We start from the raw sequence: 26,668 nt of genomic DNA, 5'->3' as shown, positions 1-26,668 counted from the left end.
TAAGATGCACCCAAATTTTCATCCCCTTTTGGGGGGGGAAAGGTGCGTCTTATACTCGGAAACATACGGTAAATGCTGCCTGGTAGGCCCCCTTTCACTGTTCCTCCTGGTTTATCATGAGGTAGTAGCATTGTAGTTGTGCCCAAAGTGATTGTTGCTTCAGAAGTTTTCATGCCATTCATCAAGGAGGTTTTCTTTTACTTTGTCTTCTAAATTTTATTCTGTTTTTGTTACTCTTTAACAGCCCCCCCCCCCGCCAATAAAGAGCTGTGGTTGAGGGAAGTCAATAGCCAGGAAAGACAACCGATTCCCTCCCCCCCTCCCCCTAGAATTGGCCTTTTTTTACAGGGTGGGCTCATTTGTTCCCTTTTCCCGTCCCGCTGCCTCCTGCCAATTAGTCTCTGAAATTTCATTGTACAGTAAAGGTGACATTTTCAGCATTCTGCAAGAAGGGGTAAATATTTGGCCAGTCAACATAGCATAGGCAGAATCTTTTTACCTGTGATAAGGCTTAAAACTAGTAAAGCCTCTCACTCGGTGGGGGAGAGGGCAAATGAATGACTCTTTCAACTTATCCTGGTTAGATAGGCAAAACTTTACACAAGCAGGTGCCACTACAAGGAGACTGTTAGAAGTGTGGAGGCTGGCTTGAACATTCGTGAAAGATTGTCATTTCAAGTGGATCTTAAATTATTCCTGGTCTGTGACCCTTCCTTGGCAAATGTAGGCCTGTGGTTTGTCGTTGCCTTCTTCTGGGATGTGGCTTTGATTTCCGCCAGCTGTGGGATATCCTGGTACTAACAAGGTCCCCGAGAACTATCCTCGTTAATGAAGTTGTTTCATGCCACCCGACTGGGCCTTTCTGGATGTTCCCTATAATCATCTTCGTTAGGTTTGGTTGGGTTTTGATTTTCTGGCCTTGAGATGGGACTTCATTAAATTCGCATCTTCTCTTGGTTTTTTTTTCTTTCTTTTTTTTGGGGGGAGGCTGTCAATGCTTGCTGGGGAATTCTGGGAGTTGAAATCCACAAGTCTTAAAAGTTGCCAAGCTTAGACCGCCCCCCCCCCATACAGTGTAAAAGTGCTGAAGCAGTATTTATTGGCCTTTGATTTAGAAATCTTAGATCTCTTCCTCACTTGTGTCTCACCATGGCACGAACACACCCCGATGACCACCTCCTCCTTCCATATTCTCTTGACATTATCTTTGCCTTTTCTGTAGTCTGGCAAAGGCAGCTTCAAGTGTTCCAGGTTGAAAGTACTATTTTCCCTGTTTTCCCAGTCCAATTTCGCCTGTGGTTACAGTCTGGTCTGCTTGTGGGTGGTACTTTCTTGCTGTGTTAGAAAGCTCTGAAGCAATTTGATATCTTTAATCCAAAATGTTGGCAGTTTATAATCTGGCTGGAGCCTACCGAAACTGAGTGGCATAAAAGCCCAAGGAAGGAAGGAAGAAATCAAAGAATAAATTTGGTGGTTGCTAACAAAGCCTAGCTCCTCTTGACTATTTTAATCTGGTATGGAGTCACGTCTTCCCCTCTCATCACTCACCACTGTCCTCTAACGGCTTGGGCTTTGCATAATCCGTGGGTGAAGTCAAATACAGGTTTGTCCCACTTTAAAAAAGAGCACTAGATCTGGGTTTAAACCCCAGATTCCTGCTCTTGTGAAAGACAGGTAGAGTGTTATATGAGTCTTGAAAGCATTCTGTGCTCACTGCTCAGAATACCCATTTAAACTGGGAAAGAGACCTGTGCCAGAATGCATGTTGCTAATTCTGTCACTCCGCAGAATAGTTTCTGGCCTCTGCTGCTTCAGCTGAGAAGGGACGGGGAAGGAGAAATGGCATGATTTTACAGGTAGTCCTCAATTTAGAACAGTTCGTTTAATGATAGTTTGAAGTTACAACGGTATTGAAAAAGGTATTTAGGACTATTTTTTACACTTAAGGACCGTTGTAGTATCCCCATGGTCACGTGATTTACATTTCGATGCTTGATAGCTTATGAACTTTTCATCGTCCCGGGATCATGTGATCCCCTTTTGCGACCTTCTAACAAAAGCAAAGCCAATGGGGAAGCCAGATTCACTTAACAACCATATTACTAATTTAACAACTGCTGTGATTCACTTAACAAACGTGGCCAGAAAAAAACAAAACTCACTTAATAAATTTCAAAACTCACCTAACAAATTTCTCATTGAACAACCTAAATTTTGGGCTCAATTGTGGTTGCAACTTGAGGATTACCTGTACTTGTTCTGTGTTTTTTTTAAAATTATTTTTATTAACTTTTTTGGATTTGCACAAAAGGGCTCACAACCAGTGGTGGGATTCAAATAATTTAAACCGGTTCTCTGCCCTAATGATTTCTTCCAACAACCAGATTACCAAACTGCTCAGAAAATTAACAACCGGTTCTTCCGAAGTAGTGAGAACTGGCTGAATCCCACCACTGCTAACAACTATTGTACTGACCTGAGACTAGCATAGTAGCTAATGGTTGTTTATACAGTGCACTGTAATTATTTATGATCCCTTTGGCTAGGGGGAATCGGGATTTTGTCCGCTTCATTTTGGCTTTGGCAGCACTATGTGCCATGTGGATGGCTGTTACTGAATGTGGGTTAGTCACAATTGCATCCATTGTCCTGTTCATTCTAACCTGTCTGTTCTCCATGTTCAGTACTTACAGTGTCTACCTGCCCCAAGATCAAACCTAGGCTCCTTGACCATTTGCTGCTAGCATGGCATTTCTGTTGGTAGGAGAGGTGAAGGCCTTTTCCCTATCCAACAAGATATTTCTAACATAAGTTTAGTACTTATTTAAAAGAGTGCTTGACCCAAACCTGGACACAAAAGAGGTGCAGAGCAGTAGTTACACTGGGTAGAAGCAAGGAGACAACTCACTCTGTACCCTTCCTTATCACCTTTCATGTTTTAGGTAATTGGCTAACCTGCAATTTTAAAAAGGCTGCTTAAACCCACCCCAGCCGGTATAAGTAGTCCTTGACTTACAACAGTAATGGAGCCTGCTATTATGGTTGTATGTCATGACGGTCATAAAGCAGGTCACCACATAACCTGACCTGCTTTGGCAAGTTTTTTTGTGACGGTTGTTAAGTGAATGCTCCAGTCACAAAGCAAGCCCATTGTTCGCTATGGGCTGTTTTTGCTTAAAACTGAAAGTAAATGTTGGTTTTCAGCAAAAACAATGTGAACCACAGACACATGATCACAGGATACAGCAAACAGGCTGGCTGCAGAGTGCCCAACAAGCAGACTTGTGACCATGATGGAGGGGAGAAGCCATTAGAATTTTGGTACCAGGTCATACTTTTTTTGTGGTGGGGGGATGTCTGTCACAAATTGCTAAGTGACTGGTCGTAACTTGAAAACCTGTATTAAAAAGAATGTTTTTCTACCAACAGGTATGGTTGGTGGGAGGAAAACCAAGTAAGGGGAAGCCACCAGTTCTTTTCTTAGTTTTCCCCCTTCCCCCAAGGACAGCACTGTTCACCAGCATCTTTGATATGGTAGAATAAGGGAATTAGGGACACCCAATTTTAAGATGGCATATTTTTTCCCACTAAATTGTGCACAGAGAGGTAGGACTTGAACTTAAAAGTGAAGAAGAGAAGACTGCTAGATAAGAGACCCCTTTTGGAGATGTCCTCAGTCTTCTACTTGCTCAGGTGTAATTCTTTTTGTTAGGTCAGAGAGTACAAGTTTCCGATCACGATTTTAAACATCATATTTCAAATGATCCAAAGGAATCATTGAAACTCTAGCTCATCATCCTTTCCGAGTGCACTTGGATCATCTTAGAAGAATGTTGGCTTTTGCGGATTTGCGGCCACCTTCTTTTGTTTTTAAATGCCTCCAGAGATGATTCCAGCCTTGCCAATTTTCTCCTAATGTCTGGAGGCTTACGGGAAATCCTGGAGGCAATGAAAAATCTCCTATTGCTATGACTAAATGCTTCCAGAGCCAGATGATAAGATGCAGCCCTTGCAATCATCCCTGCACAGTTTATATTCTTCTGAAAACAAGGAGCGCCAAGGTTAGCTTAAGCCGCTCTGGTGCCTGTTTTCATAATTAGGAGAGTATGAGACCTAAAAGCGGGTAGATTGGAAGGATCCGATCTGCTTCTGAAATCCAGCTCTCTACTATTTTTGGTTTCTTATTGCTCTCTTTAAGATTGTTAGGTCACAGTGCTCCGGTGGCTGTAAAAGCCACTATTGCTACAATTATGCGGGATTGTTATGAACACAGCTGCGCTATATTTACCAAGTTTGGGCCTCCTGGTCTACATTTCCAAACTCTTTGAACTTTTGTTCTTTATCTGATTCATTCTCTACTCATTGGGTCATTCTTTCCGTCATTTACCATCTCTTCTGCACTCTAATCTCAAACTCTCTTTTCATTTATCTTTCTTTGATTGGGAAACCCGATTTGGGTTGCAACCATTCAAAATCTGTACAGCCCACTAGATGGCAGCACTGAGTTTTTTGTACCTCTTTGCTGTCCTCTAGTGACTGGACATATTTTGGCAGCCCAAATTGTGACTATTCTTCCGTCTGTGTTCGGACCTAGTCACCTGATTACATTAATGTGCTCTCTGGCTGTCCTGTAGCCGATAGAAAAGTAAGTTGACATCATTTTTGCTTCCCAATCACCAATCGTTATTCTGCCATACTAATGATGCCAGCAACTGGTGCTACTATTTTATTAGGAATAAATTAAGGATTCCCCCAGCTTTGCTTCCCTTCTTGCCACCAATCAGTCTCCTTAAGATGGCGTGAGGCTGGTGGTTGGAATAGTCTTTAGTTGCCCAACTAGAGGTTGCTGGTATGGAAGTGCCATACCTGTGATATGCCAGCCACATTTTTTCTGAGCAGATATCTAGTGGTCTTGTGCATTAAATCCATTCCCCAAAGGATTACGGAAATGGGGGAGGGAGAGGGAGGGAGGAAGGAAGGAAGCAAATGATAACCAATTCTATCCTCAGCATGGCTGGCTGAGGAATTCTTGGAGTTGAAGTCCACAAGTCTTGAAGTTGTCAAATTTGGAAGCAACCTGCTGTGAGGGAATAGGGCTATTAGTAGCAAATCCAGGTCTGACCTTATGGATCATAGCACCACCTGGAAGGAGCCCATGGACCGTCAAGGAGCTGTAATGAAGCAGGCCAGATACAGCTGGTACCCTCAACATAATCAAATACAGATTGAAGAGGGGAAACCTCTTGCTAACTGAAGCAGCTGAAAACCCGAAATAACATAATTTTCACAGGTAAAAACTGGTTCCGGTTCCTAGCTTAAATTGGCTTTCTGTGCTGCAAAAGACTACCTTTGTCTCAGGATCTGTGTTCTGGAGATGCCAACCCCATGTTTAAAAAGCAGATCTAGCATTGTTGCAAAAGAGCATTTCATTCTCGACAAGGCTTCGCAAGAGTTCAGAAATCACTAGGCAGACATTATGGGTTGCTGTCTCCTTCAGCCCCCCCCTCCCCCCAGCTTCCATTTACGGAAATGGAAGGCATTTCTCAGCAACGGGAAAGGCAGGCCTATGTCCGCAGCAGCTGGACAGACCCTGTTCCTGACCACATCAGCAGTCGCATCATCAATGAAGCATGCTAAATTGTACCCACAGCCAAAATTGTGTTATAGGAGGAAAGGGAAAAAAAATACTACTTTGGATACGGAACAGCTTAAGACAGCCTTAAATTGCCTTGCTGGAGGCTGGGGTGAGAGGAAAGCAAGGTGGAGAGGACGTGATATGAAAAGAAATAGTTATCAGGGCACGTTCATTCTGCGGTTAGAGGCAAGCAAGGAAGGGCCCTGTTCTCAGCTCGTTCTCTATCAGCTCTTCCTCCTCTTGGCTCCCTGCTCCTTTCCCTACGGCTTTGAAGCAGTCCTCAGCCTATCCATCAAATTGCACCATTCCCAAGCCTCGCGTGAGGCTTTCATCTCCACTAAATGAGCAACTTTCCTACCCTCCCAGAAACTCCCTCCCACTTTCTGTAACATTATCGAGGCAGCTTTGGCGGCACGATTGGGAACTTGGCCCTCCCAGCCTCGTGCGAAGCTGTCTGCCTTCCTCTGCCCCTTTCTCCCAACAACCCCAAAGTGAATTCTGGAATTTTTGCAGAGGTTAATTAGGCCGGGGAAAGTGAATTCTCCCTGCCTCCCCCCTCCCGCTCCCCCCCTCCCTGCCTTTCCTCTCAAGTCATGTTCTTTTCATAATCAGCTGGGTTCTGAAAGGAGGGTTGACTCAGATGGCAGATGAACAATTTTGGGAAGGAATTGCCATTTTTAGGGGGAGATCGATGAGCCCTGAAGGAAAGGTAGTTTCTCCTTTCTATAATGTATCTTGTTCACCCGCTTTCCTCTTTGTGGGAGAAAGAACTGTCAGAATGCACAAAGGAGAAGAAAATTGAACTTTCTTCTTTAGATTTGGGTTTATTAAATCTGAATATGTCTGTTCTGCATGTAGCATCAAATAGTTAGGGGAGGAGAGTTGCAATATTTTAGAACTTTTAGAATCTTGAGAACTAACTTCCTTCCTTCCTTCCTTCCTTCCTTCCTTCCTTCCCTCCCTCCCTTTGCATTTACTTCTCTTTCCCTCTCCCCCCCCTTTTTCTTCCATTTTTTTAAAAAGCCTTTGGGTTACCCTTGAGTATTCCTGTGCAAAGTTCAGATTTTTAGAAAAATGAAAACAGTGCAGTTATTTGAGGGGAAAAAAAGTCACAAGGCTCGAAATGGCTCCCTCGAGAGGGAGGGGAGTTTAGGCCTCCCTTGGAATCTTGACAATATGCGGAGATCTTAGACAAGTCACAGCTCCTGGCTCCAGAATGGCAATAAAAATGGCTTTTGCATGGAAAGAGCTTCGAAAATTATTATCTCGTTGGCTTTTACAATAGCTAGATTTGGCAGACATTTTAAAGAGAACGTCTTTATTCCAGGACTTCAGATCTCTGTTGGACAGATGATAAAAGATGTTTCTTATTTCAGTGGAACCCAGTTCCATTGTGTCCGTTACTTTATGAAACTTTGCTTTGGCAACCTTAATGGTGTAATTCTGTAACGAATTGGCTGCAAAATATATGCTTCTACTTTATTGGAGAAGAATTGGGGCAAGGAAAGAATTGGCTTAGCTCATGAGAAGGCTAACACTCACCTGTTTTTAAAACCAGACCTTTTTTTTTTTGAAAATTTTTTATTTTATTTTATACACAAACACATAATACACCAGTCATTCCTTCCATGTGACATCTTGGTGTTTTCTCCGTATCTTCGTCTTTTTGTTGTTTCTTTTATCTTCATTCACACTTAATCTATTACATTTCTCCAAAAATATACTATTCTAATTATACCATTCTCTTACATAACAATTTATCTATATCTCTTTTCCAGCCAATGGTAAAATTGATCCCATATCTTAAAATATTCTGAATCCTCTCTTTCTTTAATTATCAAAGTTAATCTATTCATTTCTGCACATTCTAAAAATTTTTTAATTACTTCTTCTTGTAAAGGTATTTTCTCTGCTTTCCAATTTTGCGCAAAAACAATCCTTGCAGCTGTTATTACATGTATAATCAAATAAATATTTTCTTTGCAATTTTTTTCTGGGAGGATACCCAATAGAAACAGCTCTGAAAACCAGACCTTTATTGTAAATTACACTGATTGGTTAACAAACAAGAAGAAGCATACATTGGATTTTAAAATACAATAGGGCCGGGATAGCTCAGGCAATAGAGAAGCCTGTTATTAGAACGCAAAGCCTGCAATTACTGCAGGTTCGAGCCCGGCCCAAGGTTGACTCAGCCTTCCACCCTTTATAAGGTAGGTAAAATGAGGACCCAGATTGTTGGGGGGGCAATAAGTTGACTTTGTAAAAAATATACAAATAGAATGAGACTATTGCCTTATACATTGTAAGCCGCCCTGAGTCTTCGGAGAAGGGCGGGGTATAAATGTAAACAAAAAAAAAAATACAGATTAGGGAGTATGTTCCAGCCAAAGGTAAGATGCAATGAAATTAATTATAGGCTAAGGTGTGTATTTTAGTCTCCTTCCTCCTCTTACTACTACTCCCCCTCCTCGCCTTTCATAAGATTTATAATAGCCACCCAGTTATTAGGAAAGTTTATTTACTTGTCAAATTTATAAGGCATATAAACTCTGGGCCTCTTACAATCTTAAAACAACATGAAGTAATGTATAACAGAGAGAGAGAGAGAAGAAAAGAGCAGTGTCTATCTTGAATAGATAAACTTTCAGATTAACATGTAAAATCATGAAAGAGTAAAATCATCACTTACCCAAGCTCAAGGATTGGGGAAAAACTTGATTATTAGAGTTTTGAAATATCCTACGGCTACACTATATCATATCATATGGCATCGTATCATATCGTATATCATATATCATACTATATCATATATCATCATATCATGTACTGGATCATATGGAATTCTAGGTGGATGCTTTTCCATAAATTGCCTTTTAAGTTCCAAAGAATTTTAGAGAATTTACTCTTAGTGAGCTACATATCTTTCCTATTGAAGCCAGATTTACTTAACAGCCGTGTTACTAATGTGATTTGCTTAACAACTAGGGCAAGAAAAATTGTAAAATGGGACAAAAGTCACTTAACAAATGTCTCAGCAATCAAAATTTTGGGCTCGATTGAGGTTGTAAGTAGAGGACTATGTTTAATCTAAAAAAAAATACTTGAAACTGTAGCCCTTTACCCAAATGCTTGTTTTAGATAAGATTCTCCTTTGAAAGCTGCACTTTGAAGAGAGGTTGAAACTCTGTCTTTCAACCGACCTTTGGAATCACTAGAGCAGTGTTTCTCAACCTTAGCCACTTCAAGAGGTCTGGACTTCAACACCCAGAATTCCCCAGCCAGCTCTTGGAAACTCAATATTAGAACCCAATCTGTGAAATAACTTTGTCCGGTCTTGTAGATGCAATGGGATTTAGCCCGGCCATATTAGCTAAGATTTGGGGGAGCTAAAATCCAACATAGCTGGAAGGCACGAAATTGATAAAAACCAGCAACAGCCACAAATTTTAACAATAAGTTTCATTCTCTTTATATATCCATTATAACAAACACTATTTAAATCCAGAGTTACCAATTCTGTGTGCAAACAAAAGTTGCCCTCATCAAATTTGCAGTTAACTATAGGGTTAAGTTCAAGTATGCAAGCACAGTAATGAAAGGAACAAATTCCAGAAGCTGCTAAGGCTGTGGCATTGTTGCAGAACTGTGATGGGTTTGCCTTGTGCTAGGACATCTGGAATCATACTGAATTTCTACTAGAAGGAATTTTCTTCAAAAAGAAGGACGATGGGCTAAGCAATAAGGCTTTGAAATATTCTCCATTTCATCTAAATACTTAGATTTAATCAGATTAAGGATGTGTGTGTGTGTGTAGACAAATATATCCACCCATCATCTGGGTGATAAGGAAAGTTTTCTCGAGTTCTGTCTGCTTTTATTAGAGAGCAAAAAGAGAGCCTGATCAGTGTTTTTATTGAAATTGTGAGATGATCTGGGCACTTGGGACATATTATGAAGCCTGACCCCTCCCCCCCCGCACCTCCCCACCCACGTGACAGGGTAACGTTGCAACCTGAAAATGTTTTGGTATATCATTTGCTACCAGTATATGCTGCTTGAGAAAGATTACAGTTCCCACTTGTCAAAATGAAAGTGAAATGAATTTATGCACAGCAACTCTAGGAATTGATTCTGAAGAGTGAGCTCCCAGAGTGTGTTCCTGTTTGTCACCCAGGAGGCAGAAAGTGCTGTGACTCCCTATAATATCTGGGAAACAGGATTATTTGGTTCCAGAATCTCCAATGATCTCTTGAAAACCCAGCTGCAGGCAGGGCTATCTACCATAAGGATATCTATAAGGATATCTACCATAAGGGAAATGTCCCCATTACTTTTTCAGGAGAGAAGGAACATCAAATTGCACAGCGCTTGGTGGGTATATCAGAGTCTCTGCTGCATTGGGTTCAGAGCATTTGGCATTGATTCCCATGGATGAATGAACCTGATATGCATCAGGATTTGATCATTGGCTACTTCATCCATTACAATAGACCAGAAAAAGAAACTGTGGACTGTTCATAATCCACAAAGCTGAAATTTCCCTTAGCATGTAATTTCAGAATAAAGGTGGCTTCAGAATGGCTAATTTTTACAGCAGGTCTACTACTCTTTCTGCCCCAAAGCTTCCAGAGAGTTAGTGGTGTAGTCTTTAAGAAAAAGGAAGGGCACTGGGGAGACCCAGCTTCTAATCTAGTCCATCCTCTGCCCAGAAGCTCACTAGGGGATTTGGGGCCACTTGCTGTCTCCCAGCCCAACCAAATTCATAGGGCTGTTCTTCTGTATATTTACCTTTTGCATCTGAATAAAAGACAGGCTATAAATAAAATAAAATAAAAGACAGGCTATAAATAAACAATCAAAAAAGCAATGGGGAGATCATAGACTCAACACAAGGCTTCTTTTTGGAACCAGACAACAGCAAAGCTAAAGAGAGTTTGTTGTCTTTTCCTTGCCTTGAATCCAAGAGTAGGGCTTGTGTAGTTTGGCATGTGCATAGTTCTACGTGTGGATCTGTGGATGGCAGGAGGCTCTGATGAGAGCTGGTACAAGAGCTTGACCAAGGTGTTGCCTTACTTTATATTATATTATTATATATATAATATATATATTATATATATTATTATATATATAATATATATATTATATTTCGTCGCGAGCTTAAAACTCACCTATTCATCTGCGCTGGACTGGGTTAGTTTTTAAACTTATGGGTTTTTAATGGGTTTTATTCTAAATTTTAATCATGGCCAATTTAATAAGTTTTTTAATTATATTTTAATCGTATTTATATTGTATTATTTTGTATTTTTTATCAGGCTGTGAACCGCCCTGAGTCCTTCGGGAGAAGGGCGGTATAAAAATTTAAATAAATAAAATAAATAAATAATAAATAAAATAAATTTAGGCATTCTTTTTGTATGTGAAATCCTTAATTAATTTTCCTATTATTGATGTGAAGCTTGAGACCACAGGTGAAAATCCAATCTTCGTCTCAGGAGCCTTTGGTAACTGGCAGCATAACAATTTTAACAAATAAATTATACACTCACAGTTTATAATTGCACAGTCATGCCTTAAAGAAAAAGCCTAGCTTAGCCTCTAATATGATAATTTTGAGCACAAGACTTCTGATCATTTGGTCGTATGAGAAATTCTTGTACTTGTGCACACAGTTCTTCACTTATAATCGGTCATTGCTTAACAACTGTTCAAAGTTACAGTGGCCTTGGAAAGGATGCTTAATAGCTTGTAAAGCACTTCTAGATGTCTGTCTACCTGCAGACACATGACCACATTTCAGGGGCCTGGCAACCAGCTTGCACTTACGACCAATTGCCAAGCATTCTGTGACCATATGATTGCCATTTGCAATCTTCTCTGCCAGCTTCCCCAGAAAGTCAGTGGGGAAGCTGGCAGGGAAGGTTGCAAGAAAAGGGAGGCTGAAATCCTTCAGTTGGCTGCAAGAATGGTGGTAAAATCTTCAGGATTTCAGTTCAGTTCCTGCAGCCCCCAAAGCTGCAGGAACTCTCTGTGCATGTGCACTCCATGAATAAATCCTTCAGCATGCTGTAGGGATGTTTGAGAGCAAAAAGGGCTGCCTGCTAGGAAGATCTGAGATTTACATTCCCAAAGATCTGCCGTCCTCCACTTACTTTCAGACAGTGCTTTTTTTCTGTTGATAGCCTTGCAACTTATCTCAGTCTGCTTTAAGTTGCACGAGGCCTTCGTTCTTGAACTAGTTTGGGAAAATGCTCTTTCTGCGGCCTTTGCAGCCTCTGAAAATTGCAGAAAAGCATGTCCTGTTCTTTCAAAATTTTCAGAGGTTCTGGAGGCCACGTGAAAAGCCCAGCCCTCTTGTACGACTTCCGAAGGCTGCACAAGAGACACACCGTTCTTTCATGGCTTTGGTAGCCTCCAAAAATTGTGCCAGCATGGGGCATGCTTTCAAGGATAATTGTTGTTAGGTGTTGGTGAACACCTGTTGCTAAAAATGTTGGCATGATACTTTGACCCTCATGTCATAGATTCATGATCACTGGTCTAGGGCTGTGATGGCGAACCTATGGCACGTGTGCCACAGGTGGCATGCGTAGCCATATCAGTGGGCATGTGAGCTCAGCTGCGATGCACCTGTGCGCACCAGCCAGATGATTTTCGGGTCTTCTGGGCCTACTGGAAGTAGGGAAACAGGCTTTTTCCTGCCTCCAGAGTGCCTGGGGGGGGGGAAGGCCCTTTTTTCTCTCTCACCATGTTCCAGAGCTTCTCTGTGAGTCTGGGGAGGGCAAAAATGGCCTTTCCCACCTCCACTTGCCCTCCGGAGGCCAGAAACTGCCTGTTTGCCAACTTCCAGCTGGACCTGGAGCCAGGTGAGAGAGGAAAACGGGCCTATCAGGCCATCGCATGCCAGGAGCAGGGAGGGTCGCGCGCGCATGCATGGGGGCATAGAATTATGGGTGTGGGCACATGCGGGTGCGACCCCGCCCGTCCCCCCCCACCTCCTGGCACGCGATGGCAAAAAGGTTAGCCATCACTGATCTAGGGCAATGAAATGACATTCAAACTTTTCTCAGGCAGTTGCCTTCCTAACTCACTGAACTGTAAGTAGAGGGAGAAGATACAGCAAAATCAGACTTGCAAGATTATGTTATTATAATTTATCTCAGTAACCGTAGTTTTAGCCTTCCTTTGCAGCTGATTTCTGTCTAGTCTGGAATTTGGTCTACCTAGTGAGTTGAAAGATACTTAGCATGGTAAATATTTCTGGCACTGGATAGAAATCAAAGCACTGAAATGTTATAAAGAAAGGATGCCAAGACAGTGAGCTAGAGTGGGAGTTGAATAGAGTCTGAAAGAGACAAGCTGTATCCAATGTCTGCATCCAGTATCTTCCAGTTGCAGATTAACAGTGCCTGGACCAAATCAGATCTATCCTGCATGTTCAGCTTTCACCCAGCTATGGGATGTTTACCATTGCAATCCTGTTGCCAGAGCAAATAACCACTCGGCTAGGGCATTGTTGTAAAGCAAAAAGGAGTTGCTGAATTAGTGGCATAGGGTGTTTGTGTGTGTGTGTGTGTGTGTGTGTGTGTGTGTGTGTGTGTGTGTGTTCCAGGAGCACAGAGTGAGAAGGAGCTTTGCTAAGAGAGCCTCTAATCTGGAACCTGTCCTGGCCTTGCTTGATCTCAGGGGTTAGGATGAAAGAGGCCTGTTCTCACAGCATTGTACAAACACAAGTGGACAAGATTGGGGAAAGGAGTGCCGTCTTACATTGCCTTAAAAAAATCCTAACAAAAAAGAAAATAAAGCCACGTGTGATGAATTGAAAGCTAAATGAGGCATATTGCCACTGTCGCGATTGTTCCCGCTTTTGTTGCCCTCACATTTAATTGAGGCACTTTGGAAGGGGAGCTGAATCCTTTTCCCATTCATCTCCCCATGCTCAAAAGAGCTTTAGGCTTTACTTATTTTAATGAAATCTTTAATCAATTGTATCGAGCACAAAACAAATTCCAAAGTGGGGATTTTTTCCCTCTCAACTCGGTTTCAAGTGATGTGGACTGAAAGAAGAGAGAGCACAGACTCATGGATGTAGGAAACTGATTTTACCTCATCTATCTCCTGTTTACACACACATACACACACATTCTTGCATTGTCGTATCTATCTGTATGGTAATTCTGAAGGAGGATTACGCTGTGTAGTAAACAAATCACTTCACAGTGAGATGGTAGCCTGTAGCAGGAGATGTTTTAGAACCAGCAGGGGATGACAAGAAAATGTTGGGAAAACAGATCTGTGGGCACCACACAACTGATCCTGAATCTCCTGAGGTTGTCCTCTCCTCACCAGAGTTGGGATAAGATTTTGGTGCAGGATGAAAGAGTTTTGCAGCAATGGTCATGATCCCAGAAGCTAGAGCATAGGATTAGTAGAATCCTCTTCCGATGCAGCAGCTCCTAAGGAAACATGTTATTTTCATATGATCCCCCTGAACTTCTCTGGATTTGTCTGGAGGCATGGATGTTGTCCATTAATAATGTTTATATACTATATAATCTTTTTTGTATGATACTTACATATATTGTTGTGACAAAATAAATAAATAAATAAATAAACAAACAAACTGCAATAGCAGTCCAAACAATAGTTCTCTCTATTACGCTCTTAGCAAACCAAATGGTAAGACTGGAGCAACGGATTCATCCTAACTTGTGCTTAAAGTATTCTATTCTGGTTGCTTGTTTTGAAGCTACCAAATTGTCTGTTTCATACTGTGCAAGCAGCATACCCATTCAGAAGGTCTGTGACATGCCAAATATATAGGAGATCAGAGGCGTTGTACCGTTTCCACTGTACTGTATATAAAACCAAAGTGGAAAGTTTGCAAGAAAACAAAGGTGCTCGAAGAAGCCTGTTTGGCGCTACTCTGAATGAGCCTTGTAGAGTAATTTATTTTGGTATGTTCCCATTGGCCACAAAGGGGGGGTGTGTGTGCCACCCAGATTAATTTCCTATTAATTGGTGAAATGAATATTTACAACATGTATGTACTGTTCTTTGTAAGAAAGACATCTACAGTACTTTATTAAAAGAAGAGAGAAACACGAGAGGAGACTAAAATCCTATTTTCTAAAAGAGGAGGGTCTGAGTGAAAAAAATCTCACATGTTACTAGCTTAGGTCTGTTCATATTATTGCTTTAAAATACGCACAAGGACAGTCAGGCAGCAAACAAAGCCAGATTAAAACATACCAGAGAGGAAATCTCAAACAAAACAACCTAACTTGAATATGGCACTCCCAACCTCCCCAACCCACATTGGATTTTTAAAAAATAGTCCCAGTCAAATGTTCTAACTGTGGCAGGGAGATGGGGAAAAGGAAACCTGGGAAGGAGCGATTGGCAAGCTGCTGTATAAATTGTTGATCTAAATTGGTCATTGCTCTGGATAGCCACGCCATCCAAATGAACAGGGAGATAAAGCGGTAAAGTGAAAGTCATCCAAATGCCCTCCCCTGCCTTGTAATTAATGTTGAATTTTAACTCTCCTTGCCTCTTTATTAAAAAAAAATAATACTAATTTTTTTAAGTTTTAACATTTTATTTGTACATTTGCCCAGAGTCTCTCTGTGATGAAAGTGGGCAGTTTCTAAATGTGAGATAGATAGATAGATAGATAGATAGATAGATAGATAGATAGATAGATAGATAGATAGATAGATAGATAGATAGGTCTTTGGTTATTCGGGTTTTCTCCCTCGTAAAATTGGAAGTGTCTTGGTGACGTTTCGACGAAGTCTCATTCGTCATCTTCAGGTTTCAGCTTCGTGCTTCTGGGAGCAAGAAGCTGGGAAGCACGAAGCTGAAGCCTTCTGGGAAGCACGAAGCTGAAGCCTGAAGATGACTAATGAGACTTTGTCGAAACGTCGCCAAGACACTTCCAATTTTACGCGGGAGAAAACCCGAATAACCAAAGACCTACATACAAACACCCGCGAAAACCTCAGAAAACAAATAGATAGATAGATAGATAGATAGATAGATAGATAGATAGATAGATAGATAGATAGATAGATAGATAGATAGATAGATAGACAGAAGAGAAAGAAGGAAAGGAAAGAGAAAGAAAGAAAGAAAGAAAGAAAGAAAGAAAGAAAGAAAGAAAGAAAGAAAGAAAGAAAGAAAGATGATGAAAGGGAAGCAGGCAGGCAGGCAGTTGATCTTAAGTGGATGAAAAGGGTCTTAACTTTTTCAAAGGGAGGCTTCAAAGTCAAATTGCAAGGGCGAAACCCCAAATCTGAACTTCAGAACTATCCAACTAAATAAAACAATTTGTCTTCTATCCAGTAGACCTTGCAGAGTCCACTGAAAACTTGACAATTGCTTTGTTTGAATGTATGAGCAGGCAATTATTTTAAATGCTGTGAGTATATTGAAGACCAAATCGTAAGTTAGAGCTGTGGTGGCGCAATGGGTAAAATGCAGTACTGCAGGGCTAACTCGCTGGTCACTCCAGAACTTGATTCTGAACAGCTCAAGGCTGACTCAGCCTTCCATCCTTCCAAAGTCAGTAAAATGAGGACCCAGATTTTTTGGGGGGCAATATGCTGACTCTGTAAACTGCTTAAGAGAGGGCTGCAAAGCAATGTGAAGCGGTATACAAGTTTGTGCTATTGCGAGAGACCAAAACTCATTTTATTTGACATATGTGATATGATATCGCACACATTGAATGTGTTGGAACTGATAGTTATGTTTGGTCTCATCTGGAACAACTCTAAAGAAAATATTACGCTACAACTGCGAAAGGAATTAGTCATCCTTTGTGGAATTCAAATAGAATCTTCAAAAATAGGAAAGTAATTAAATTCATTAAAATATTTTTGCAAGGACAGCGTTTAGTCAGGAACTCCTCCTGGATTATGCTGGAGTAAGTGGTGGGGATGATACTGCATTGCTGGGTGTGCCAAACATTTCCTCCAAATGGAAAAACAGTGTGCAATCCTATATAGTATATAATGCAATATCAATAACATAGCATAGCATAGGAAAAAATGTGTTGTGTGGTTCTACTGAATGTATAGGTGGGCCTTCCTTGGAAGAGAAGGTAAAATTGCCAAATTTCAATTCACCCCCCCCCAAAAAAAATTAGAGAAGTACCTGGTTGGTTACACATACGCCTCATGATTCGTGCTGTCAGTCTTGTGAGTCAAAGGAGCAGCATACTATTTCCTATCATTGTTTTGCTTCCCTGGGAATGTCATGCCCCTTTCCACTTCTTCAGGCGTTCTTGTGCCAGAATGAGGAGCTAAAATGTCCTACTGCCACAGGAACTTGTCACACATTCTGGCTGGTTGCTCATGCTGATGGAGACTTGGATGCCCTTGGATTCGAATTTAGTGCAGGGGTTATGGCCCCTTTATGATTTGTGGACTTCAACTCCCAGAATTCCTGAGCCAGCATGGCTGGCTCAGGAATTCGGGGAGTTGAAGTCCACACGTCTTGAAAGAGCTATACTTCCCCACCCCTGAGTTAGGGGCTGTGTCCACAGATATCCAACGATAGCAAGATCCTGTAGAATAGCAGGAAATAATGGGATATCTTCCTAGAAAGAAACAATATACGAACGCTAGCGAGTAAGAGAAAAGTCCTTCGTGACCCAAGTTAACATAATCCATTGATTATTTTGAATGAACAAGTGGGACTGCAAATAAACCTCACTAAAATGTTGACTGCAACCAAGCCCTAAATACGATCCACTAATTTCCATATATCAGCATTCATGAGAATGTAGTTTATGTTATATTAAAATATCTAAAAAGTCTGAGTTTATCATCTAAGCACCATGACAGCTGGCAGTTTCTGCTAGGAAACTCACAAGCAAGGAATAAATTTAACACAGACAGTCAGTCAGTCACCTATTTTATTTTTATTTTATTTTTATTTTATTTATTTATTTGTCACAACAGTATATATAAGCATAAGCATGAAAAAACGATACGATATATAAGCATATATATAAGCATAATTATATAATAACTATATGAAATTGGATATAATGAAAGGAAACATTAGGACAGGAACGGTAGGCACGCTGGTGCTCTTATGCATGCCCCTTATAGACCTCTTAGGAATGGGGTGAGGTCAATAGTAGATAATCTTTGGTTAAAGCTTTGGGGATTTTGGGATGAGACCACGGAGTCTGGTTTATTGACTTTCCATTGGGTTGGTGAGACTATCTAGAAGACTAGAAAGTTAAACTGAAATGTTTTGGGTAAATGATAGTATTCATTGTTTCCATCCTGTAAAAGTAAAGTGCCCTGCCTGAAATATAATTGGGGAGGGGGTTGTATGGAAAAGAATTTGGGGGAGCTGTATGTTTGGATCGCAGTAGCTCCTATTTGCAGATTGGTGATAGCAACTAAGAAAGTCAGGAGACCACTTTGGTAGAAAGGTTTATTGTGTGCATGACTGAGCAAGCTTTTTTGTATCCAATGCCCACTTGCCCTCACCCCTCTGAAAGGTTGGTATCATATGATATAGTTGTGTGATTAAAAGAGACAGGGTTAAAATGAATGGTTTTTGGAGGAGGGTGCAAAGACCAAAAATTAAGAAAAAAAAAACATTTTAAACCAGAGCTTTCAGCCTTTCAAAAAAGAAAGAAAAAAAATCAACTGCTCCAAATTGATCATTTGCCAGTAGGTGTTCATGGTGCAACTTGGAGGCAGAGGTGAAATTCAAATTTTTTAATTTTTATTTTATTTATTTATTTATTTATTTATTTATTTATTTATAATTACATTTGTATACCGCCCTTCTCCCGAAGGACTCAGGGCGGTTCACAGCCAGTTAAAAAATACAATAAATACAAATTTAAAAACAAAATAAAATTTATATAAATAGTGGCCAAAGTACTAAAACTAACAATAATAAAAACTAAAAACCCCATTTAAAATTACTTATTCAGGCTAGCCCAGCTCGATGGAATAAAAAAGTCTTCAGCTCACGGTGGAAGGTCCGAAGGTCGGGGAGTTGGCGAAGCCCCGGAGGCAGCTCATTCCAGAGGGCAGGAGCCCCCACAGAGAAGGCCCTCCCCCTGGGGGTCGCCAATCGACATTGTTGAACCGATGGCACCCCAAGGAGGCCCTCCCTGTGGGAGCGCACAGGTCGGTGGGAGGCTGTTTGTGGCAGTAGGCGGTCCCGTAAATAGCCCGGTCCTAAGCCATGGAGCGCTTTAAAGGTGGTAACCAACACCTTGAATTGCACCCGAAAGACCAACGGGAGCCAGTGCAGTCCGCGCAGGAGAGGTGTTATATGGGAGCCACGAGGTGCTCCCTCTATCACCCGCGCGGCCGCATTCTGGACCAGTTGGAGCTTCCGGGTGCTCTTCAAGGGGAGCCCCATGTAGAAAGCATTGCAGTAGTCCAGGCGGGATGTAACAAGGTGACTGTGCACAGGGAAACCCGATCTAGAAAGGGGCACAACTGGCGAATCAGGCAAACCTGATAAAAAGCCCCCCTGGCGACAGCCGTCAAATGGTCTTCTAGAGACAGCCGTGCATCCAGGAGGACGCCTAAGTTGCGCGCCCTCTCCGTGGGGGCCAACGACTCGCCCCCAACAGTCAGCAATGGAGTAAGCTGGCTGTACCGGGAAGCCGGCATCCATAGCCACTCGGTCTTCGAGGGGTTGAGCTGAAGCCTGTTCCTCCCCATCCAGACCCGTACGGCTTCCAGACACCAGGACATGACGTCAACGGCCTCGTTGGGGTGGTCTGGGGTGGATATGTACAGCTGGGTGTCATCAGCGTACAGATGACATCGCACCCCAAAACCACGGATGATCTCACTCAGCAGCTTCATATAGATGTTGAACAGAAGAGGTGAAAGGATCGACCCCTGTGGCACCCCACATAGGAGGCGCCTCGGAGTCGACCTCTGCCCTCCTGCCAACACCATCTGCGACCGGTCGGAGAGATAGGAGGAGAGCCACCGATAAACGGTGCCCCCCACTCCCAGCCTCCCCGAGCCGCCGCAGCAGGATACCATGGTCGATGGTATCGAACGCCACTGAGAGATCTAATAGAACTAGGACAGAGGAACAACCCCTGTCCCGAGCCCTCCAGAGATCATCAACCAACACGACCAAGGCCATCTCTGTACTGTAACCGGGCCAGAAGCCGGACTGGAACGGGTCTAGATAGACAGTTTCATCCAGGTACTGAGGGAACTGTTGTGCGACCACACTCTCAACAACCTTCGCCACAAAGCGAAGGTTGGAGACAGGACGATAATTAGCCAAAATGGCTGGATCCAGGGAAGGCTTCTTGAGGAGGGGCCTCACCACTGCCTCTTTCAAGGCGGAAGGGAAAACACCTTCCGTCAAAGAAGCATTAACAATTCCCCGGAGCCAGCCACATGTAACCTCCCGGGTGGCCAGTACCAGCCAGGAGGGACACAGGTCCAATAAACATGTGGTCGCATTCAACCTCCCCAGTATCCTGTCCATGTCTGAGGAGTCACAGAATCGAACTCATCCCAGATGGAAACATCAAGACCAGCCTCCGCCATCTCGCCCGGTCCTACCCAATCTGCGTCCAACCCTTCCCGAATCTGAGCGATTTTATCTTGCAGATACTGTACAAACTCCTCAGCTCGTCCCTGCAGGGGGTCTTCCAACGCTCCCTGATGAATAAGGGAGCGGGTTACCTGAAACAGGGCGGCTGGGTGATTATCTGCAGATGCAATGAGGGTGGAAAAATACTCCCGTTTTTCCACTCTCATCGCCACCAGATAGGTCTGAATTTGAGACCGCACTAGTGTCCAGTCAGCGGGTGGCCCTCCAATTACTCTCCAGGCGTCTTCTCCGGTGCTTCATCTCTCTCAGCTCCTCGGAATACCAAGGAGCTAATTGAGAGCGGCGTCGGGTCAGAGGCTGCAAAGGCACGACCCGATCCAGAGCCCCCACCGCCGCCCCTTCCCAGGCAGCGACAAGGTCCCCAGTCGAGCCGTGGGCCAATTCCTCAGGTAATGGCCCAAGCTCCATTTTACTACCGGTTCTGTGGGCGTGGCTTGGTGGGCATGGCGTTGCTTGGTGGTGTGGCTTGGTGGGCATGGCAGGGGAAGGATATTGCAAAATCTCCATTCCCCCATTTGGGGGGGGATTTGCTGGTTCTCTGACCTACTCCAAATTTCCACTACCAGTTCTCCAGAACCTGTCAGAACCTGCTGGATTTCACCCCTGCTTGGAGGGCGTCAGGAGTCGAAAGGGGAAAAATGATGAAGGGTGACTGCAGTTTGCCCAGCCCTGCTCCAAAGCAAGGCGCCAACCTCATTTGCTAAGGAAAAAGAGGAGCTGAGGCGCCTGCCACGAGATTGTCCTGCTTTATGAAAAAAATTATCAAATCAGTTGTGAAGACATGAGGGGGAAAAAAACCAGGCTACAGTATAATTCCCCCTTTTTTCTCTGCCTCCCCCCCAACCCCCGCATGACTAAAATGTGCCCTTTCATAGATTTCTTGAAAATAAAACATGTGATCGAAGAGGGACGCGTATGTTTGAATACCAACCACAATTTAATTTTTTTTTTTTAATCTTTCAGAAGAGGCATTCTGGTTTTGTCAACCTTCACCCACATGATTCTCTTGTCAAATGCTTATGATTGGGTCGGTCTTTATCTTCTATCCAACTCTACTATTCTATGTTCTCTCTTCCCATCTCATACTTTCTAGAGTTGCACATTGAAAACGGAATTTGATCCAAAGTAATTGAGATCTTATGGCATGGTGAGTCTGCAAGTGGTTTTTTTCCTCTTACAATTCTTGGTTCAGCAAGCCACAACTTAGGTGTCAGGTGGATTTTTTGAAGGTTCATTGTTTATTGACCATCTATTATTGGGGCTGAAGAAAGCTTTTGGAGATAATTTAAGGACTGCAGCATATTGTTAAAATCTTTTATCTGCACAACTGTGAAAAACTATGGAATATGGTTTCGGCTGGTTTATCATAACTGTAATGTCAGGAGACAAGAAAAAAATATCAACTTATGCTCTATTTTTGTTACTTATACAATCGGTTGCCTTTGATCCACAACTGATATTCAGGTTCTCTGAATATCCTGGTTTTCTACTTACTTTTCACAAAGACTCCCATTCTACAAATGGGAATTGCAGGTGTTCACTTTTGGATTGCTGGCTTGCTTTAATCACAGGAGGCGTAAGTTGTCAAAATGTATGTTAGAAAAATGTGTGGTTGTTTTCTTTTGGGTGTCCATAGGCTTTCTCCTTGCCCTCATTCATTCACTCAGGGTAAGGAAATCATTCATTGCTGGGAAGGTAGAAAGTGACAAGACCATCCATAAATTCTAGTAGCTGAAATGTAACATGACACAAATAAGGACAACTGACCCATAATCTATTTATTACGCTCTGTCACATGGTGGGCTCCCTCTCCTAATAAGAAGGCTTGGGATTTTTTCTTCTTTTTCTCTTCACCTTTTCATAGATGCAAGGTAACATACCTTTCCAGCTGATTTTTCCTCCTTTACCTCTGAAGATTATGTGGCTCAGTTTTTAGAGAAGGCACTTTAAAAATAAATAAGGGGTCCTTGGTGCTGTCTGAGTTTGGTTGTTTTCTTGCAGTTGTTCCATCCAGTCCAGGGAACATCATCAGTGCTCTGATCAACATCAGCACTGATGATGTTATCTAGTTGAGTAATAAAATGTCTGAAGAAAACACAGGCCCAAACAGCACCAAGCACCTGTCATTTCAATCTTGCACTACAAATATTCTCCTCTAAAAATAAGTAAAACTATATCTAAAAGACATGGACGAAGCAAAAAAAGAAAGACAGGCCTCTTAAACTTGTTTCTAAAAGTATGTATTTGCATGATCTAAAATTCTAATAAAAAAGATTAATAAGATTAAGCTTTTTCCGGGATATGAATGCTTGCATCCATATATGTTTTCCTTACCTTAAATCTTTACACTGGAGTAAACCTGTCTCCATTTCACCCCTCCCCTTCGATACACTCCAAACTTTCACAAGAATGCAGCCAAGAACTTTCTCCAAAGTATTTAATTACAGTGGAGATCTAAGCTGCATTTTCCCCCCAGCTTTGGTTTAATATCTGGTGATATCTGGTGTCAGATATCTATTAATCGCGAGGTTATTTTTGGCAAGCTTTAATAATGCAGCGCCTCCTTGTTCATCAACCAATGTGATTTGTTCGTCAGGGCAAACAAATGTTTGATAATGCCTGTGCAGTGATGCTCCTCACACTTAATGATATTACATCAACTTCCATTAGATGGTTCTGGGGGAAAAAATACTTTCTATTTATTTATTCCACTTATGACCCAGACAGTCCTCTTGCTAAATTTAAATGAACTGTCTAGACTTTCAGGGTATTAATCAAGTAATAAAATAATGTGCCCTGCATGTATAGTCAGCCAGCCTAAAATTACAGAACGTCAGGATTTTGCAAATGCAAACTAGGAAGGCCATTTAATCCTGGTTAATTTGGAGATAAATCACAGCCACACTTTTAGCACAGTGGCTGTGCCAGTAACTATGGGATGGGATCTCTTTTTCTAGTGGTGTTACTCAACCTTGGGAACTTTAAGGCATGCGGGCTCAACTCCCAGAATTCCTCAGCTAGCATGGCTGGCTGGGGAATTTTGGGAGCTGAAGTCCATATGCCTTAAAAGTTCCCAAGATTGAGAAATACTGTTTTAAAGGGTAGCCAGGAGGAAAAAAGGAAATTACAGTAGCTTGTTCTCAAACTTTAAGCAGAAGCCAAGGCTGGAATTCCATCAGAGGTGAGAGGTGGCAGTTTTTTCATGTTCACTGGTTGCAATTGCAGTTGCTCATGTTCACTAGTTACACGAGCATGAATCTAGCACTCTCCGCTACGTCAGTGGCAAGAACCCAAACCACATGCTCCTGCAGTCACTGCTGAATCTTGGAAATGCGGGAGAAATAGAAGTCTGGGAAAGGTCATTTGGTCTGTGCTACTTATACCTCCACACACCCCCACGCACAAAGCCCCACTGGCTGTGGTTTCAGTTTGCTTTTTGAAAAAAGAAGAAACACACACACACACACACACACACACACACAGAGGCATATCTTTATCCAGCATCGCTTTGTGATGGATCGCAGCTTTGCACCTCGTAGATGAACAGTTGGACAAATAGCCCCAAATAAATAAATAAGAACCTCTGGTTTCCTGCCCACAAATCCTTTCTCCCAAAGGACAAGTGAGAGCAGGTTTTCTTGGCTTTCTAACAATGCTTATTTTAGACATTAACCCTTTGCTGGGTCCAGTCCTGCCAGAGGAGGAGATTCCTTTCCTTTTTCGTGGCCCGTCTTCCTTCCTGACCCTCTCCTGCAACCTCATGTTCCTCTCGGGCCCTCCCAGAGGTTGCAGCAGCCCAAATCTCCCCTCTTGCGCACTTGTGTTTCCCTGTCCAGCCTCAGTACTGGATTTTGAAACCCTGTATAGATAATCCTCCATTTACAACAGTTCATTTAGTAACCATTTAAGCTTACAGTAGCACTGAAAAAAAGTGACAGGACCGTTTTTCAGAGTTACGACTTTTGAACCATCCCCACAATCCCGTGATCAAAATTCAGAGGCTTGGCAACTGGTTCATACTTATGACCATTGTATCGTCCCAAGGTCATGTGATTGCTTTTTGCAACCTTCCGACAACTCAGTGGGGCAGCCAGATTCACTTAACAACCGGGTTAGTAACTTACCAACTGCAGTGATTCGCTTAACAACTTGGCAAGAAAAGTCATAAAAGTGAGGCAAAATTCCCTTAACACTGTCTCGCTGAACAGCAGAAACGTTGGGCTCAACTGTGGTCATATGTCAAGGACTAGCAGTATTTGTGAAAGCTATAAAAATGGTTCAAACTGGACTCATCCCAAGGAAGCCCAGGCTGAGGAAAGTTTGAAGGAAAATAGTGTTTGAAGGAAAATAGTGGGGAAGATTTAAGGAGCCCATCCTATGCTTCAAGAGTGATTAAAAATCTCTTTAGCCAAAATGAAAGGCTCATGGAGTTGGATGCCAGAGAGACAGATGTCAGCGTGGAGATATCAGAGCAGTGCTGTTTCAGCTCATTTCCCCAATCCTGGGGGAGTCGTAAACTCTTGAGAGAATCCTAGGTGGCTGGAGAGGCTTCAGCGGCCCAACCACATGGATCGAATCAATCAGGAGGAGGATCTTTCCCATAGTATCAGCCATCTTCTGAGAAGGACTCTGATGTAATGGGAAGCCCTTACCTCCGCTTTCCTCAGCCTAGAGCCCTGTAAATGTGTGAGAACTCCCAGTGACCAAGCCGGCTTGTATTTCTGGAGTTGGGAGGTACCAGCTTAAGGAAAGCTAAGCTGCTCCGTTCAGCCTTCTTCCCTTCTCATACAAGCAGCTGGCACTCAGAAACTGAGAAGGGGCTGCTCTCTCATTTGCTAGGGCCTGTAGACCAAGTTGTTGTCTGTCTTCCACATGAACAGGGCCTCTGGCATCTCTTAGGCGAGAGACATAAGAGTGATGGCAGGGACTTTCCTCTAAAGCAGAGTGGATTTAGGGACTTCAGTTGTCAGAATTCCTGAATTCTGAGAATTGAAGTCCACAAGTCATAAAGGGGCCATCATTCGCCATCCCTACTCTAAAGGAGACTTTGTTTTTGGAGACTTTGCTGTTGTCAGGCCCATCCACTACTGCCCTCAGTGGAGTGTTGAGTCTGTTTTATTCACTCAGGACGTCACTTGCTTCTATTGTTTAGTGGCAAACCGGTGTTGGTTTTTAAATGATTCAGTTCCATTCAGCATTTTTAGCATTCCTTTTCTTATTCTCATTTTGTTGTTCTGTGTTTGTATTGATTTGTCTGGTGTTCAGAAATGTGAACAAGTGATTTAGGTTATAATCTCAGGCACATTTAGCTGAGCGTAAATCTCCATTATACTCAGTTCTTTTTCTAGAGGCATATTATTGCTGTATATTTTAAAAATAAAATTTAGGGCAGCACAGTCAAGGACACTCTAACGATCGGGATGCATTTTTTCCTACAAATATCTTTCCAATCAGTCAGACTAAATGCATATGAATCGGAGCAAGAGAAAGTTATAGTCCCCGTTTATATGTGTATGTGCAGACACAAGGTAATCCTCGACTTACAACCACAGTGGAGCCCAACATTTCCATTGCTAAGCAAGACAGTTGTTAAGTGAGTTTTGCCCCATTTTACGACCTTTCTTGCCACAGTTGTTAAGTGAATCACTGGAGATGATAAATCAGTAACACGGTTGTTAAGTGAATCTGGCTTCCCCATTGACTTTGCTTGTCAGAAGGTCGCAAAAAGTGATCACATGACCCCGGGACACTGCAACCATCATAAATATGATGTTGAACGGCCACTAAAGAAACGGTTGTAAGTAGAGGACTACCTGTGGATGCATTCCAGCTAAATCAAAATCTGGAAGTGAAGAGGTTTTCTCTTTTTCACTTAATTAATTCTTTAAAAGCCTCTCTTCAGGGTTTTGTTTAGATTCAGCCACTGGTTAGAAAAGAGATAAAATAAAAGGAAACAATGATAAAGTCTATATCGGGTATCCTCATATGGAGGAAGCACGTATTATTCACACCTCCCAACCATCCTTAAACTAGGATCCTTCAGATGTTGTAGGACTGCAGTTCATTCCAGCCTACTGCAAACAAAGTTCTTGCGTTGCTCCAGAGTCTCCCAGATGATGAAACAATATAGCTGTTGTTTGTATATGGTATGAAAGGGTAATTTAATCATTGGCAATGGGATGATATGTTTGTCCATCATAAGAGATGAGAAGAGTAAGGAAATTGTAAGCTAAGACAAGTCCCAAAGGTGATTTTTCGAAAAGCAACTGGACTTGCTTATTTTTTTCCTTGAAAACATTTTGCTTCTCATCCAAGAAGCTTCTTTGGTTGTTCTGAAGAAGTTTCTTGGATGAGAAGCAAAACACTTTCAAGAAAAAACAACAACAAGGAAGTCCA

The 26,668-nt window shown here is 42.3% G+C and overlaps 1 long non-coding RNA gene across 3 annotated transcripts in view; it reads left to right on the top strand.

The window, feature by feature from the left end:
• The window catches only part of LOC131193175 (uncharacterized), a 60,711-nt gene that overhangs the window by 15,094 nt on the left and 18,949 nt on the right, over window positions 1–26,668 (top strand). The window contains exon 2 of one of the 3 annotated variants that reach the window (XR_009153860.1): window positions 21,236–21,419. The exons of the other annotated variants lie outside the window; for them this stretch is intronic. This is a non-coding gene — a long non-coding RNA (uncharacterized LOC131193175). The remainder of the gene's footprint in view (window positions 1–21,235; window positions 21,420–26,668) is intronic. 3 annotated transcript variants of the gene reach the window in all.

This window comes from Ahaetulla prasina, chromosome 2 (genome assembly GCF_028640845.1).
Source record: "Ahaetulla prasina isolate Xishuangbanna chromosome 2, ASM2864084v1, whole genome shotgun sequence".
Classification (NCBI taxonomy): Eukaryota; Metazoa; Chordata; class Lepidosauria; order Squamata; family Colubridae; genus Ahaetulla; species Ahaetulla prasina.
Note: the sequence above shows the minus strand (reverse complement) of the source record. Positions and strands in the feature narration are given on the sequence as shown.